Source organism: Martes martes (assembly GCF_963455335.1).
Source record: "Martes martes genome assembly, chromosome: 8".
In the NCBI taxonomy this organism is placed as follows: Eukaryota; Metazoa; Chordata; class Mammalia; order Carnivora; family Mustelidae; genus Martes; species Martes martes.
The window spans coordinates 53,815,835-53,830,539 of record NC_137895.1 but is presented as its reverse complement, the minus strand read 5'-3'; positions in this window follow the sequence as shown (position 1 = coordinate 53,830,539).

Sequence of the window (14,705 nt, the reverse complement as noted above, 5' to 3'; positions counted from 1 at the left end):
TCTATGCCATCCCCTTTTGTTAATTAGCATAAAAAACAAAAGAATTTATGGAAAGTCACCACCACTTTAAATCACATAAGAGTTTGGAATGGCTCTTACATTCATCAGTCTAATGACTATGCATTCTCTTTTTTCCTAATGGATGAAGAATGGGTAAAAGCTTGTCTTAAAAATCCCTATGTTTTTGTTATAAAAAATGACTTTTGATCATAATAATAGATAAATAAACTGTCTCAGATGTAAAATGTTCACCTGTGTGGATAAGAATGTCTATACAGACAATTCTATCATTCTCAGAGCTAGAAGAATAGGCATTTGGTTACCGGTGAAACACCACCGTGTTTGGGAAAGCTCCCCAGATATGCATGTACTTTTAAGAGTTTTGAAGGACTGGGTCCACAGAACAAAAAGATTTCTTGGGTTGCTTATAACAATGATTTTAGGAATTATAACCATTATTGCTACAGCTACCACTGCAGGAATAGCCTTGCATCAAACTGTACAGACCACACAATTTGTACAAAAGTGACACAAGAATGCTAGCAAAGCTTGGAATCAACAAGTGATCATAGATCAAAAATTAGATGAAAGTATTTCTGATTTAGAAGCAGCCATGATTATATATATATATATATATATATATATATATATATATGAGATGATCTTCAAAATATAAAGCTTAGACTTCATATTTTATGTGACTGGAATGTTTCTTCTTTCTGTGTTACTCCCCATGCCTATAATGAATCAGAAATATCTTGGAGCAAAATTCGCCAGCGTATTACTAATCATTATGGTGATAATCTAACTTTAGATATTAGACAACTTCAAGATACTATTCAAAGCAATACTCACTCATCACTACAATCGGTTCCAAAAGTGAGTTTTACTCAAAGAATTAATGATATTCTGTCTAATCTAAACCCTTTTACTTGGATCAAACAAACTGGTCTCGGCATTATAGGTGGAATGATTATTCTTTTTATTGCTATAATCTTTTTATGCTTAGTCCTCAAGTACACGTGAAAATCCCTCCAACGACTGAAGAATCAAGAAACTGCAAAATCGACTTTTCTAACTTCTTCACAAACAATAAGGGGGAAATGCAACTGCCCCTCAGAACAATATATTACTTAAAATATAACCCCTGGGGAATTTTACTAGGTACCAAGCACGTTTAGATATAGCCTTAAGAAAAACACATACTGGGGCACCTGGTGGCTCAGTGGGTTAAAGCCTCTGCCTTCGGCTCAGGTCATGATCCCAGGGTCCTGGGATTGAGCCCCGCATCAGGCTCTCTGCTCAGCAGGGAGCCTGCTTCCCTTCCTCTCTCTCTGCCTGCTTGTGATCTCTGTCTGTCAAATAAAAAAATAAAATCTTAAAAAAAATGTTTAAGAAAAACACATACTGGCAACAGGCCTCTGGGGGAGAGGACGATATACGGCCTTGAGGCTGAGCAGCTGGGGATGCCCGGCCCACTCAGGGTGGAACGTCACCTGCTTCATTTTTCCGTTATCTCCCCTTTCCCCTCCGCAGAGCACCTGTGGCTACTTAGATAAGTACTTTGAATGTGCTTGTTCAACTATAAACTTTATACTGCTTGTACAGACATTTTGCCCTCTTTCTTGTTTATCTACAAGGCATATGACTAATGTTTGGCCTTCTTTGGCTCTTCTGTTGGTTACTGTTTCTATCTAATAAAAGCGAGACTGAGGAGTTGTTCGGGGCAACAGTCTTTTCTACTGTTGTCCCCTGCTCCCTTTCTCTTGCACCTGACTTGTTTGTGCCTCATTCTTCTCCCGTTTGTCGACTGAAAGCGGCACACACACACACACACACACGCCCCAAATGATGGAATTGTTGAATATTGATTATAAAGTACAAATATTTAGAGTGAATAAAAGTATAAGGGATACAGAATGACCACCAAAAAAGAGGTTAGTGTCTGATGGTTAGACTTTGGAAAAACCCAGAGTAATTTTTAAAAATCAAAAAGAAGAATTCTAGAAAAGAAAACAAAAACAATTAAATGAATAATTGATGGAGTGATTAAAGAACAAATTAGAAAAGATTGGGGGAAAGTAAGTGAATTGAAAGAACACTTGAAGACAAGAGAAAAAGAGGGAGAACTATAAAAGCTACAGGTGTGAGGGATAACATTGATAGGGAATCAGACTGATAGGGAAAATGCAGATAAGCCATATTGGAAGAGAGCATATGTGATGCTAGTCAGGACTGGTTGTCCACTAGATTGTTCCATTCAAGAAACCCAGTTCCTCATTTTTGGCAAAGATACCTTTAATGAACACCGTGCTGCATCATAGTAAAACTATTTCTAATTCCCATCCTTCCATTTTCTGTTGAATCTATGACAAATTGGATTTTTGCCCCAACAGCTCACTGGAACCATTCCCTATTCTGTACACAAAATAACAAAATCTCATCTTACTTGATTAGCAGCAGAGTTCAACAGAGTGGATCATTCATTCCTCCTGGAAACACTTTTTCACTTGGTAGCCATGGCAACATAGTTTCATGGGTTTGAGTCCCATCTCATCATTGCGCTTTTGGTCTTGTTTGCTGATTTCACCTCTTCTCCTCTTCCTCTTTACATGAGAGAGTCTCGGAGCTTATCCTAGAACTTCCTCTTATTTACATCCACTTTAAGTTCCTGCGTGACAATCTCTGATACTCCATTTTAAGCAGAACCTGCAAGCTGAAAAGCCCAGTTTTATACTTTCTTGCCCATATCTCACCATTTGCCTTAGGAGATTGGTCTCTGAGTCCTTAGTCAACTGTTCCATTTGTGTGTTTCATAAAAAATTCACTCTTCAGATGTCCAATACAAACACAAACTCTTTATCACACCTACTTCATGTATAATCCTTTCCAGCTCATCAAATGGAAACAGATTCAATCTGTTTTCAGATACTCAAGGTAAAGCACATGCTTCATCCATGACTCCTTTCCTTCTTTCTCAGGTCGCGTTCTCACATTAGAGGCTTCTTAACACTGACTTCAAAGTATTCCAGAATCCAATCTCTCATCGCCATTGCCACACTTTAACTTAGCCCAAGCCACCACATCTCTGTAGTAATTTGAGTCTCCCTGTTTTTGTTCTTAATTTTTTATTTCTTTTTATCTGCCAAATTGAGACTAGTATAATGTAGTTAGAGCATGCTACTCATCTGTTCCTGCTTCTTGAAAAAGAAGTTTTTCTTTAAGGAAAAATAATATTCTTTTATAATTGTATAACACAACAGAAATACAATTATAAAAGAATATTATTTTCCTTAAAAGAGGAAAAGAGAGGGGCACCTGGGTGGCTCAGTGGGTTAAGCCTCTGCTTTCGGCTAGGGTCATGATCTCAGGGTCCTGGGATCGAGCCCTGCGTCGGGCTCTCTGCTCAGCGGGGAGCCTGCTTTCCCCTGTCTCTCTCTGCCTGCCTCTCTGCCTACTTGTAATCTCTCTCTCTGTCAAATAAATAAACAAAATCTTTAAAAAAAAAAAAAAAGAGGAAGAGAGAGAAAGCACAGGCAGGCAACATGGCAGGCAGAGGCAAAGAGCGAAGCAGGCTTCCCACTGAGCCAAGAGCCCAATGTAGGACTCAATCCCAGGACACTGGGATCATGACCTGAGCCAAAGGCAGACACTTAATGACTGAGATACCCAGGAGCCCTAAGAGAATAGTACTCAAAAAAATATTTAGAGCAACAAATGGGGACAACCTGGAAGAAATGGATGCATTCCTAGAAACATGAACTACCAAAAACAAAACAGGAAGAAATGGAAAACTTGAGCACATGGAAAACCAGCAAAGAAATTGAATCAGTCATCGAAAATCTCCCAACAAACAGAACTCCAGGGCCAGATGGTTCCCAAGGGGATTCTGCCAAACATTTAAAGAAGAGTTAATACCTATTCTCCTCAAAAAACCAACAATTAGAAATGGAAGGAAAACCTCCTAATTCATTCTATGAGGCCAGCATTACCCTAATCGCAAAACCAGACAAAGACTCCACTATAAAAGAGGACTGCAGGCCAATATTCCTGATGAACATGGGTGCAAATAGTATCAACAAAATACTAGCAAATCAAATCCAACAATAACTAAAAGAGTCAAATGAGATTTCATTGTTTGCTGCAAGGGTTGGTCAGTATTCACAAAGGAAACAATGTGATACACCATATTCATAAAAAAGTATAAGTACCATATGAAGCTTTCAACAGATGTATAGAAAGATTTTGACAATGCACATTCTAAATAGTTGGAGATGAATATCACTAAACTCCTCTTGTTAATGGGGTGATGTTTACAGATATTTCCCATTATAATAGAAATGACATCAGGAGAGTTTAAGGTAAAGAAGCACGTTATGCCAAGGTTTAGAAACCTGTGTAGAAATAGAACTAACACATCTAAGATACTCTTCAAACACCTGAATTTTCAGGTCTCAGCACTTGCGACTGAGAAAGAAGCAAGGTAACAGCATGGGTGGTCAAGCCTCTGAACCCAACATCTTGTGGAACATTAACATTTCTCAGAGTCACATCACAATTAACTTACACACTATAAGCTGAAAGTCTCAGACATTCTGGAGGTGTGTGATGAGATAAAGTGTCTTCAAAATAGCCGAAGTGTAAGGATTTCCTGTTCAAATTTTAAGTGACACATTGATGAGAAATCTACTTTTTCCACTATTGCCTCACTCTGAGCACTCACAGGGCCGGCAGTCTGTGAAGACCACAGATACTGTCTGTTTACCAGAGTAACCTGGTCTCCCAGTGGAAGATGTAGGACTCTCTACAGAAGGTATGTGTCACTCCTCTGCTGTCTCTCTTCTAGCCACTTCACTTAGTGGGAGATACAGATGCTGGATGGGATGCACATGAGGTACAGTTAATATGCAATCAATTCACAGAAAACATTGGTATATTTATTCCAACAATTCAGAGTAACAGACAAGAATGAATATGAAAAACACTGGAGAATTTCTTAATGTATTCAAATTCTTGCCTGTGGAGAAGTAATTAGGTGCATATACACACACATAATTGTGTTTGCAGATCAGTATAATTTCATATGAAATCCCATAAGCGGCATGAGAAGGGACAGTTAATTTTGGATTGGTCATCAATATAGATAAAATTACATATACTACTTGATCTTTTAGCCTAGTCTCTGAAAATAGATTATTAAAACAGATGAACATAGGTGAAGGGGAAAAAAAAGAGAGGAAGCAAACAATAAGACATTCTTAACTATAGAGAACAAATTGAAGTTTGCTGAAAGGAACGTAGGCAGGGGATGGGCTAAATGTGAGATGTGTACTAAGGAGGGCATTTGTAGTGATAAGTATTAGGGGTTATATGTAAATGATGAATCACTAAGTTCTACTACCAAATAGAATATCATACTATATGTCAACTAACTAGAATTACATAAATATTTGAAAGAAAATAATTTAAGATGAAGCCTTCAATCATAAAAGTCAGACTTAATTCCTCATATACTTGCTTTGCTAAATGAAAGCAGTTTGATTGTTCATGGAAAGCAGATGAGGTATCTTCTGGAAAATGCTAATTTAAACTTAGGTATGAAATAATCAAAAAAACTTTTTAAATAATTGACCAAAACTTGGCAAAAATAGATATTTAATACTGAAAGAGACGCCTGTCTAATGGATTATGTTACATGCTCTAAAGGATATGAATCAGCAATGATATTGTGAGTATTCTGTTAAAAATACTTAAGATAACTAATATACTGTTGAGAGCTTAGCAAAGCTAAGCTGGATGAAATATTAAGTGCTTTAAATGCGTTATATTTTATATATTTTAATTCCCAGTTTAGATTAGTATAAAGTAGGTAGCTAGATAGGAAGTAACTTCTTAAAGGTCATAGTTTGTAAATTTGAGAGCCAGGAGTAATTCCATATTTCAGTGACTTTGAGCTCATAGACTGAATTATGAAATTACATTTATTTCATTTATTAGAATTCCTATACAACTAAAGTTTCCCTACTGCCTTTGACATTTTTAGTTTTTTCCGGAAGTTTGTACCAACAGTGTTCTTCCATAAATGAACTACACTTTTATCTATCATTTTATAGTTTTCACATCTTTATCATAAAATCAGTTGTCATTTTCTGGTGTTAAATAAGTACTTTTAAAAATAGTTTTTGGTGTTTTTGATTTCATTATTGTTCAGGGTTTGAATAAATTTATTGTGTCATGTAACATTTTTCAACTTATAAAAGATTCACTAAGTATTAATGATTCCTCCAAACTCCACAATTACTCAAAGTAAAAGACCACTTGATAGCACTACATGACATTTTAGTAAAGAAACCTGAGCCTTAAATAAAAGTAATTTACTCCAGGAAATTCCTATATGTGCTAAAACTAATATTCCCTAATCTGGGGACCTAATTTTTTAAACCAATAATGCATTTAAAACTTGTCAAAAAAATTGGTGCAGCATTTTCTTTCTAATACAGCATTTTAATATTAACCCAGTTATCTAATAGTATTGACATGTTCTGTGGAATCTGGCCTTACATTAATGAGGACAATATTATTCCTGACCTCTTTTCTTCTTCACTAATTTGATGCTTTACATGTTTCCAATCAATACTATGGTGTCAAACAGAGAATATCATTATGAAAACCACTTATTCTATCATGAAGCACTTCTTTAAAGCTCTAAGGAAGGTAGTACCAGATTTTATGTTGTTCAGTTGTAAATGAATACTATCACTAACCCAAAACTCCACACAGTGTGACTGTCCCAGCAATCTTGTCATCACACACTATTCATCAAGACCTTCAGTACAGTCCCATTCAGCCCTGTGCCTGACAGGACGCAGCTGCAGAGATGAATAACCAAGAAGTTACCTATGCAGAACTCAGTCAGGTTAAGGGTTCAAGAAGACAGCAAGTGAAAGATAAGGGCACTAAAAGTCCCATTTCGGGAACTGAGCAGGAAATAACCTATGTAGAATTAAATCTTCAAGATGTTTCTCGGGATCTTCAAGGGAATGGCAAGAACTGCCAATGGAAAGGTAAAACACGTAATACAGACATAGTGTAACTGTTCTAGTATATGTGCTTGGGGAGCAGGGGTGCAGGGAAGGAGTAGGGAATGATCTCCCATATTTTTCATTTGTGTGAATCAGAGCTTGGAGCTGGAATATGGTATTGTAATTGAATATGAGGATGGATCTTGTTCAAGTGTTGTAATTCGTGGTCTTTACTGAATCTCATGGAGGTAATATATTTACTGCAAATATAATGGCATATTCTTAGAGAAGAATCCAATGATAGATGCAAGTTTGGGGTCCAAATTTTTATATGTGACTCCCTATGCATTGTTGGCTTTCTTTTTTTTTTCTTTCATTTTTTTTATGGTTTATTTATTTATTTCACTGACCGAGATCACAAGTAGGCAGAAAGGCAGGCAGAGAGATAGGAGGAAGCAGGCTTCCCGCTGAGTGGAGAGCCCGATGTGAGGCTCGATTCCAGGACCCTGGGACCATGACCTGAGCCAAAGGCGGAGGCTTTAACCCAGTGAGCCACCCAGGCACCCCATTGTTGGCTTTCTTGTACATAAATTTCCTGAATGATTATTTTCCATCTGTATTTTCTCAGCATTTTCATTTTTTTTCCCCCAACTATTTACCTTCATGTCCAGGGAAGCTCATTGCTGACATCCTGGGAATCATCTGCCTTGTCTTGATGTTCACTATGATCACAATAGCTGTTATTCATTGTAAGTAAGTGTTTTCAATGACGACAAGGGAATTTTTCACATTAATGATCATCGGTGCTCGAAATATTGCACAGTATTATGGAATTGTATTACTTCATTTTAATGCATGCATGCTCTAAGTGTGGAATGTCAAAAGTAGAAATAACAGAATAACTCTACATGGAGAGTATTACACATATATTCAGATTTCATACCTGAAATTCAAGTTATGGGTGAGACTTTATGGAGATATACAAATTAGTTCTTAAGACTGGTTAAACCAAATACTGCAAAACACTGTGAGTTTTGATTCTTTAAACTTTTGAATTGTCTTCCCCCACATGTTCACTATTTTATTTAATTTTTATGGGTAAAATCAATTTTGTTACAGAGATTTCTCATTCTAAATAATATGCCAAACTTCAAACTAAGAAACTCAAACCATAATGACTTATTTAAATATTAAGTTTTATGAGCATTGTTTTAATTTTTCTAGTTACTACAGGACCAGTGCAGAACAAGGCATCTGTGGAAATAACGACCCAGAAAGGTAGAAAGTCATTTCCAAAACTCTGATATTAGAATAGCTTATATTTTGTGTGTATCTTAAGCTAGACAAGGATGATAATAGATGTTTTGGGGGAAAATGAATTAGAAAATTGCACAGTAAATTTTCATAATTGATAAGTATAGGAAAGTATTACTTCTTACACAACAGTATGAGGAAATACTCATCAAAATCAGCATACATGAGGTACTTGGATGGCTCAGTGAGTGAAGCTTCTGACTCTGGGTTTTGGCTCAGGTTATGAACTCAGGGTCCTGGGGCTGAGATCCATGTCGGCTCCATGCTCAGTGCAGAGTCTGAGATTCTCTCTTCCTCTCCCTCTGCCCTCCGGTTCATGCTCTCTCTCTCTCTCTCAAATAAATAAATAGATCTTAAAATAAAATAAAGATACTACACCCATTGTTATCAATGGCCTCAAATTTCCTCCTGCTTTAACATGATATAATATAAACCGTTATAAAATTCCAAATAAGTTGTTTTGTCCAGGGACTCGAAGTACATGTAAAGATGGACATTTTTGTTTGTTTGTTTTATACTGACACATAAGTAAGGGATGAAAGCCTGACTCTTCTGGGAGTGTGCATGTGTTTTATTTTTGTCTGCTTGTGAGGGTAAAGTGATGTGTTGTATACACATTTGTGTATACATATGAAAGTTGCAAACTTGCAAGTTTTAATATTCAAAGCCTTTTGGCTAATATCTCATAATCTTTCTTTAGCTGATCCATGTGGTCATTGTCCAAAAGAGTGGATTACATATTCCCAAACTTGCTATTACATTAGCACTGAAAGAAAACCATGGAATGAGAGTCAGACATCCTGTGCTTTTAAGAACTCTACCCTGCTCTCCATAGAGGATGAAGACAAAATGGTGAGGTTTCAAATGTTTCCAGCTTTTATTAAAAAGTTATCATTTGGGGCACCTGGGTGGCTCAGTGGGTTAAGCCTCTGCCTTCGGCTCAGGTCATGATCCCAGGGTCCTGGGATTGAGCCCTGCATCGGGCTCTCTGCTCAGTGGGGAGCCTGCTTCCCCCTCTCTCTCTCTGCCTGCCTCTCTGCCTACTTGTGATCTCTGTCTGTCAAATAAATAAATAAAATCTTTAAAAAAACCTTATCATTTAATATTACATTTGTAGATCTCATCCATATAGTAATACATATTTCTTGTTTATTTATTTTAAAGTCTTTTATTATTCCATAGTTTGATTCTATGATATTTTGCTATTTTTATACCCTTAATGTACATTTAATAATATCTAGTTCTTGCTTTTCTTAGAAAGCCATACTTCTATAAATGCTCTTTTGCCTGAAATAACCTTACTATATTTTTTACCACCTATCATGAAGACTATATGATTGGGGCACCTGGGTGGCTCAGTGGGTTAAGCCTCTGCCTTTGGCTCTGGTCATGATCTCAGGGTCCTGAGATTGAGCCCCACATCGGGCTCTCTGCTGGGAGGGGAGCCTGCTTCCCCCTCCTCTCTCCCTGCCTCTCTGCCTACTTTTTTTTTTTTTTAAAGATTTTATTTATTTACTTGATGGACAGAGATCACAAGTAGGCAGAGAGGCAGGAAGAGAGAGGGGGAAGCAGGCTCCCCAATGAGCAGAGAGCCAGATGCGGGGTTCGATCCCAGGACCCTGGGATCATGACCCGAGCCGAAGGCAGCGGCTTTAACCCACTGAGCCACGCAGGTGCCCCTCTCTGCCTACTTTTGATCTCTCTCTCTCTCTGTCAAATAAAAAAGAAATCTTAAAAAAAAAAAGAAAAGAAAACTACATGATTGTACGTATTCATCACAAAATAGTCAGAACATAATTATATATCAGATCATGAGCGAGAAGTTTAGAGCCCCTATTAACCCTACCAGTTTTAATATTGTGAAATATCTTTGCTTATTTTTGGAATTTATATCAATGGAATCATGCAGTGTGCATTATTATATGTATCTCCTTTTGCTCTCGTATGATATTTGTAATCCATCTTTATTACTGCCTTTGTCTATAGTTTGTGAATTTTCACTGGTGCCGTCTTATATGAATATGACATTTTAGAATCAATTCTCAGAAATTTACTTCCTTTTTGTATGTGGGTATTATGAATAATAATTTTATGAAAGGCTTTTTCTATGTGTTTTCCATGTATTGTATTTATAATAACTATTATACATAACTACATAGTATATAGTATATTTATTAAATGTGAATAATGCATTTGTCAAAATAACAATGCATAAATACAACATTATAATTGTATTTATATATGATTATTATATGTTTTCTTTGAAGTATTAGTATGAAATTGCCCATTCATAGATATGTGTGTCTTTTAATATATTAAATTTTCCCCACATTTATATAATGTATCATGTAAATACATTTTATAAAATAGTACTTGATCCATAATTCAGAGGTCTGAGGAAAATTATAACAAAAAGTTCTGGTAGTTATACAACAGTATCATTTTCCTGGAGTGTGAGTTATTAGGATATTCTCTTCAGTGAGAAGGACTCGAATATGTCCCTTGCTCATTTCTCCTAGATGGTGTTTTCTTTGGTCTTCTTGGAAGTCCTTATCATGTTCTAAATATGACCTCTTTTTTGAGTTTACAAGATGGAAATAGCTGTATATTACATTTTTACTCTCCTATTAGAGTCCTTTAATGATCAGAATTTTAGTATTACCATGGTCCCATATATCATTTGGGTGTCAGTGATTATTTTGAAACTATTTCAGAAGTTAGTCAAAGTTCATAAACATAATTTCCCATATTGCCTCTATCTTTTTTCTGTCTTTATTAATTTTTCACTTTAATTAGAGTTTCTGATGCAATTGGAATTTATTTTTGGTGGCATTGTATTTGCGATGCAGTGAGATAAATGTGAAGGTTATAGTTTTCTACATCATGAACCTAACTGATGGATCATAATGTAATGCAAAGTCGATCTTTTCTTCATAAATAACTTTATACATATATAGTCATATACATGTCCACATATGTTCTAATGTGCTTCATATAAACAATATAGATAGGGGCGCCTGGGTGGCTCAGTGAGTTAAAGCCTCTGCCTTCAGCTCAGGTTATGATATCAGGGTCCTGGGATCGAGCCCCACATGGGGTTCTCTGCTCAGCAGGAAGCCTGCTTCCCTTCCTCTCTCTCTGCCTGCCTCTCTCCTTACTTGTGATCTCTGTCTGGCAAATAAATAAATTAAAAAAAAACAATATAGATAGTATACATCTTTACATCGATAATTATAAACACATGTAGCAGTCTTCACATTCTGTCACAACCCACAGCACGTTGAGTAAAATGTAGAGCCTTCCCTTCCTTGATGTCCCTTTACTGTGTCTCATTTCTACTTTGTTTTAAATGTTTCTCTACTTATGTTGAGAATTACATGCATGTTATCACTTTGCTTCAACTGATGATTTTCATTCAAATATCAAACAATTTAGACACTAGAGTTGAAGCAATGTCCCTTAGACTTAATGATAGTTTTATACTTTCTTTTGTTTTCCCTTTCTTCCTGATGATCCTTGCAAGACTCCTGTTACCATTTAATTTCTGCTTGGATAATTCCTTTTAGCAGTTCTTTCAGAGTGGGTGTGGTGGTGACACATTTCTTAGTTTTCCTTTATCTCAGAATGTCTTGATTTCCCCTGCATTCCTGAGTGATGTGTCCCTTGGATAATCAGTGGTTGCTTGAAATAACACACTTAGAGTCTACATTTTTTGTTTGTTTGTTTGTGTGGGTCTTTCTAGCATGCCTTTTTTCTATTATGTTGACTAGAGAGAAAAAAAAATTTGGGGGCCTTTTGTCTGTGCACTTTGGTGTCTGTGGTTTGCTCACCAGTCTGGGATATGTGAGGCAAAGAGAAATTCCAGGGCGCTCACCGCCATATCATTCCTTGGGGTTAGAGTGCACAGTCCTGTCAGCTTTCTCATTATCTGTTTGAATGTTATGTTGTTTTGGGTGTAATATCCAGGTCTTTTAGCTGTATTTGGTGGAGGAAGTAGGGAACAGTAGCATATCCTCTCCTTCTTGCTGGAATAGGAATTCTGATATGTAGTGGTTCTAACGTGAATGTTCCTAAGACTAATATTGTTGAGCAACTTTCTCTGTATTTATTTGCCATCAATAAATGCATTTTGGTGAAGTATCTTGAAATATTTTTGTTATATTTTTACTTTTTGTTATCGTATTTTGAGAATTCTTTCTGTATCCTGGCAGCAACTATTTTATCAGATGTATTATTTGTAAATATTTCCTCTCAGTCTATGACTTGTCTTTCCTTTCTCTTCAAAGTGCAGACATTATCTTAAGGAACTACACTTCATCAGTTTGTTCTTTTATGGATCATGTTTTCTTTCTCTCTAAGAAATCACTGCCCAACTTGAGGCCAGATGTTTTTCCTAATACATCTTGAAATTTTATCATTTGCATTTATAGATGATCATCATTTAACATTTTTGTATATGGTATAAGGTATATATTATTAATTTCATTTGAAACTAATTGTTTCCACAACATTTATTGTTAACACTATACTTTCTCCACAGAATGACTTAGCATCATTGCTGAAATCTGCATTCCATATATGTGTGGGTATAAACTTTTCACTTTCTCTTCAGTTTCTTTAATCTTGTATGTATTTTTTATCAATCCATACTTTAAAAAATGTCCTTTTATGAACAGTTCTTTTTCAGAGTTATCATATCTATTCTAGATCTTTGCATGGCTGTTTCCTTTTTTATTTCTATCAGTCTAAATGATTTTTTTAAGTTAAGAATGAAAATTAGTTTTATCTTTTGCATCAGAGAAATTACATCATTTGGCATTTTTTACTCTGTTAATGTGACAGATTAATTTAATGAATCCCTTCTTGGCCTTTTGGCTAAGATCAAGTGCAGATTAAGTTAATGGAATTTCAAATGTAAATCCAACTTGGTATTGCTTCAGTAAATCTACTTACGTCATAGTCCATTATTTTTGTATATTATCAGAACCAGTTTAGATTGCCACTGGCATGTAATTTCCTTTTCTCAGTATTCCAAGAAAATGCACACAACACATATTTTACTGACCCTTTTTTCTACCTTGTAAGATTGTCTTTTTCGTTTTTAATTAATATTTCATCTCTTTACTCATATGCATCTAAATATTCTGTAACTGAGTATGAAAAGCTTCTGGATTATAGATTAAATTATATTAGAAGTTAAGACAATTCTGATATTTTTATTTCCTTTTGTTTTGGTTTTCACAAGTTGTATTTGGTAAGATGTTTTCAATTTTATGTCTAGTTTTAAATATATTTACATATTTTCATTGTATTCTCTTATGTTAATTTTACTGTGGTGTAATGTACATACAGATGGTTGCACAAGCAATACATGCCAACATCTGGCTGAATTTTCAAGTGTCATCACCATATGAAGGAGAAAATGAATATTACCAGCACTGCAAAATGCCCCTTTCATGTTTTCACCTCCATTTACAAACATTTACATAAGTAGAATCATATGGTATGCATATTTTATTTTTGGCATTTTCAGGGGAAGATAAACTTGTACGTTTCATCCATATAGTTGCATAAAGTTGTAAATCGTCCAAACTCCTTGCTGCTCCATTGTCTGGTTCTACTACAGTGCATTCATCCATGCTATTGCTAATGCTCTTGGATATGAGGGTATTGATCCCCTTGGGCTGCCATGAGTTACTCTACTATTTGTACTTCACAGTCAACTTCAGTCTAGTATATGTTTATCATTTCTTTCTTCTCTAACTTTAATAGGCTTTTCTCTGTACAGTGTCTTCAGAGGGAAACTACTCAGATCATCCATTTTATAACATTCTTACTTTTGCGTATAAGTGACAGAGCTATGAATTGTCTCTAAACACTACTTTTGTTCCACCTTAAAACTTTTGATATATTCTCAGTTTTGTGTCACCCAGTACAAGGTATTTTCACAGATCTCATTTTTGAACTATAAATATTTCAGAAGCATGTCACTTTTCCACATGTTTGGAAATTCCCCAAATTTCTTTCTGTTGTTGCTTCTAATTTATTCCTTTAGACAAAAATTGATTAGTCTTCAGAGAATATACTTTGGAAAATTTCCATCCTGTTGATGTTTGATCCCTATTTATGACCTAGAAGAATAATTTCTAAATACGTCGGTTTTGTCAAGCTGGTTCCTAGAGCTCTGGCAGTCTTTCATGGGGCTTCCATGGGGCTCCTGATTTTCTGACCGGATGGTCTCTCATTTACTGATGAAAGAGCTTTTAAATCTCCAGCTGTGTTCATTGAATTATTTATTTATCTTCCCAAATCTGTCAGTTTCTATTTCATGTGTTTGAGGGTTCTATTGTTAGGTGAATAATACATATT